Source organism: Juglans regia, chromosome 6 (genome assembly GCF_001411555.2).
Source record: "Juglans regia cultivar Chandler chromosome 6, Walnut 2.0, whole genome shotgun sequence".
Classification (NCBI taxonomy): Eukaryota; Viridiplantae; Streptophyta; class Magnoliopsida; order Fagales; family Juglandaceae; genus Juglans; species Juglans regia.
This window is the reverse complement of record NC_049906.1, coordinates 15,723,914-15,728,615: the sequence shown is the minus strand read 5'-3', so window position 1 is coordinate 15,728,615 and position 4,702 is coordinate 15,723,914.

Below are 4,702 nucleotides of genomic sequence, written 5' to 3'. Positions count from 1 at the left end.
GAGTGAGCCAGACATAGAGAGACAAAAACAGAGGGAAAGACCTCACTGTTGTTGGCGTCAAACAGGGAGCTACACGACGAGGTGGCGACAGGGTGGCCGATGGAGAAGTGCGGTCGCTGTGGGATAGGGCTTTTGAAACCCAAAAATGGGTATGTGCCTTTAGAGACCAAGAGATAAAAAGGGAAAAGAGAAAGAGAATGGAAAGGGGGAAAGAGAGGGTGCTTGGTTCTTGCAGTGCAGAAGGGGAGATAGTTCTCGCCCCATTTATAGGATGAAAATTCCTTCACAGGTTGAACAAACTTAGCCCTCTATTGGTGGAAATGTTCAATAGACAGGGTCAACTATGTAGGCCAGAGCTCAACCAATGGGTTGGCTTCAGAACTGGAAAGGTGCTATTGTTATTTGAAAAGGGGATGGGGAAGACGTTTGGGGAGTGGGAGAAAATAAGGAGAAAGTGTTTTAGGGTTTTAACAACACACGGGTGGGGCCTTCTAATGGGTTGAGGACACAGGCTAGGCGTTGGGCTTGGGAGCCTAACGGGCTAGGTTCTCACACATTGTAAATATGATATATAAAAAAATCTATGCCTAATAAGTTGTATGCCCTAGGGCTAAGCAAACAGCATAGCAACAGCTAACAAACAAATGTGTTGTACAACACATTTGACAAAATTTGGCAGCTAAGTGAGGTTTATATGCTTAGTAATAACTAGCAGTTAAGTGGGGTGTGAGGATCCCACCAAAGCAAAGGGACAAGCCACCAACGTGATTGAGTGGAGGAAATTGTTACGAGTGCTACAAATTATAGCTAGTCCAACATGTGGCAAGCAAGTACCTTATTGTTGTCCTAGCAGATACGTCCTAGTGTGAGGTGGAGAAGAGTGTCTCACCCCATGGTAGGTGAGCTAGGAAATTCTCTTGCCATAAAGGTGAGAATGAGCAGCTAAAGTGACCAGTGGCTCTAACGAGATAAGAGCTACTCGCCCAAGGCGAGCAACGGTCTAGGAGAGGTCAGATCAAGTATGGAGCTTTCCAAAACAACACAGAAGGTGCTCAAAGGAGTAAGAGTGTCCTATGCAGAAGCCACACTCCACCTGAATGGTCACATTCAAAGTGGGTCTATTGGAGGGATTACGACTCGAGAAGTCATATCATCTGAACCCAAATGTATGGTCTAATGCCATGGGGAAGACCCTCATTCAAAGACAAACAAAGAAGTTGGCAAACTATAGAAACTGCAGACAATGCCCTGGTCATCTGTCTCTAGCATCCTGTAGTGTGACAGTCTAGGCCAAATGACTCCTATTCAAGCATACCAGAGTCAGAGATATGTTAGAAGGACATCTGACAATCCCACCCTATAAAAAAGATTTGGACATGAAAAAAAATCTCACTTTTAGGATCTTAGACACCAGAGACCTCGAATAGCCAAAATCTACAAAGGAATCAAGGAAGGGAGAGACGCGACTAAGTAGCGAGCCCAACGATGTGAGGTAGGTTAACTTCTAAGACAGGACTTGGGAATGTGGGCTGAATGTTTTATATAAGAGGCATTTGGACCATTATGTTTATCTTATGTTCATTCCCTATTTTTTTGAGACTTTGAATGTGTTTGTTGTTTTTCGCTGATTCATGATCACGGTGTGTGTATCTATATATCTATGTTACTATGTGTACCATGCAAAAATCATCATGGGGCAAGACGGAGTTCCCCGTGCCCATTTCTGCGAGACGTCACCATGAGCTTCAAACGAGTAGAGGGATTCTCCATGAATGATTGGGATGGGGCGGAATCGTGTTGGCCTCACCTAATAGTCGGGATGCAAGATCTCCCGACGTATCTTGTGTTGGTGTCTTGAGTTGGTTGACCAAGTAGACGTCCCCCGTGCAACATGTTATCTCTATGGGAGAGTTGAACTACATTGGGGTACAAGCAAGTTAGCTTTCACAAGGTCGATTGGGTAGTAGGGGTTTCCCTAATGTCAAGCTGCGAAGCAATTCATCCCCTGTTTGCCCATCAAGCAACAAAATGTCTATGTGAGGAACATCTATGTGATGAATCGCTAGGTGTTGGCAACTGTACCAAGTGAGACCGATATGATTTTACAATTTGACCTACTAGAGTGACGGGTGATGCCTCACCTAAGTAATACTCATGTTTTTTTTAAACTACAATGCACAAAAGGGTAACTCCTTATAGGGTAACTTCTCACCATGCTTGTGTGTGTGTGTGTGTGTGTGTGTGTGTCTTATGTTTCAGCTGCAAAACTCCTAGGTAAGAAGTTTGTTGTAGTGACCACTCGTGATTCTGTTGCCAGCGTCACAAGCGGTGGTCCTGGTTAGGGGCACCACAACATGTGTCGTCGACATGTGTCATCGCTACCAACACACATGTTCTTCGCGCACAACCATGTCCTGTTGTTTCTACTAAAAGCCTTTCATTTCTTTAAAATACGACGTTAAATAAGAGTTCAAAAACAACTACTTCGAGACAGGCTAGCTAGTACAAACCAATACATGCTCCAAGCAGTCCAATAGTACTAGACCATCTCAAAAACATTTATCACAATGATCCTCCCTTGACATCTAGCCAAGAACATTGGACCTACTACCCTTGTTAAATCCATTTCCTAGTGTTGAGGACGTGTTTCACCACCACCACCAAATGGTCGCCTGCAACTAAAGAATAAAGCGGCTTAGGGGTTTGAGGGAACGCTTCTAATGCCTAAGTCAGTATAGCAATATGAGAGTAAGTGTATAAAGTAGCAAATAAATCAAGTCCATTTTTGTTACCTCTTGTAGGCTATTTCCTTAGAATGATAGAGTATAGTTTGCCTTGTAAAACCTTTTCCTTTTAGGAGTCTAAGCTAACTTATTTGCCTTATCTCTTCTGCCTTATCTCTTGGTTTTATCTCTTCCCTTAGTGATAGGTTTCCAAAAGGGTTTGACCCAGTCAATTTAGTCCCTAATAGACTTGCGAAAATTGACATTCGGTGGTGGCAGTGAAACACGTCCTCAACAGTTGCTGCCGTCTGTGGGATCTTTTAGTCTCACACTTAGCGTGCTTTTCACATGCCCATCACCACACGATCTCAGGCAACTAGAGATCAGGGAGAAACTTCACAAAACATGGAGGAGAGACTTGCAAAAATGGAGGTAATAAAGAAACTTACCACAGAGGTTGACTCACTGCGAAAGAAGAATGAGGCTCTCAAGTCACAAAATGGGCCATCGGGAGAGGACGCGACACCCAGTCATGGAGGCAAACAGTTAGGGTATTGGCAAAGGCCACCAGGAGGACGAGGAAATGAAGAAGTTGCACCACGACGTGCGCAGCCTGATGAATAAATATGATGAGAAGGCCAAGAAGATAGGAACGTCATCTTCGGTCGATCAGTTGTTGTCCAACACAAATCTACCATTCTCTATGGAAATTATGGTGATGCCTCAGCCTCCAAAGTTCAAGGTCCCGTCGGTAGACCTGTATGACGGCTCAAAAGATCTCGTGGAGCATCTTGAGACTTTCAAAGCCCATATGACGCTTCACAAGTTCCCGGGAGAAATTGTGTGTAGGGCTTTTCCTTTGAATTTAAAGGGATCAGCGAGAAGATGGTTCGGTACATTACAACCAAATTCCATATAAAGTTTCGAAGAGCTAGATCGGCAGTTCTTGGCCTAGTTTATGGTGAGTAGAAGACGCAGGAGGTCAGCCACGTACTTATTAATTGTCAAACGGAAAGAAAGGATGAAAGTTTGAAAGCGTATTTAATACGCTTCAATAAAAAGAAGATGACAACCGATGATCAAGACGAGAAAATCATACTAGAAGCGTTGCCGGGAGGTATTTTTCCAATGAGCCCTTTCATGGCCGAGCTGGCTAGGAAAACCCCTTCCATTTTACGAGAATTCATGGACAGGGCTAACGATTTTGTTAAATGTTGAAGACACCCTTATTGCCTTGACCACCCAACCAGAAGGAATGAATGAGCGAGAACTTAAAGGAGGACAAAGGAAAGATCGAGATGGGGGTCAAAAGGCGAAGAGAGACCAAAAGGCGACGTGGTCAAGGGATCCCCCACTAGCCTCATACTTAAAGGTTAACACGGTCGAGGGATCTCCCGTTAACACCTTATCGCCAAAAGGGGATGTGGTGGAGGGATCTCCCACTAGTCTAAAACATAAAGGTTAAAACAGTCGAGTAATCTCTCATTAACACCTTCTCGGCAAAAGGCGACGTGGTCGAAGGATCTCCCACTAGCCTCATACTTAAAGGTTAAAACGGTCGAGGGATCTCCCGTTAACACCTTCTCGCCAAAAGGTGACGTGGTCGAGGGATCTCCCACTAGCCTGATACTTAAAGGTTAAAACGGTCGAGGGATCTCCCGTTAACACCTTCTCGCCAAAAGGCGACGTGGTCGAGGGATCTCCCACTAGCCTGATACTTAAAGGTTAAAACGGTCGAGGGATCTCTCGTTAACACCTTCTCCCGCTACACTCACATATGAGTGTCTCCACTTGCCACAACCGCCGCCAATGGGTTACGTTCGGGAATGAGTCTCTGAGCTCCACAACCGCCTTATGCGGGTATCCTTCAGTAACGAGTCAACAGACTCAGCAACCACCTAAGATGGATCCAAGGGGGTCGACGAGCACCCTGACCACTTAAGCGCGAGTTACTACAAACAACCTCTTGCATCCACACC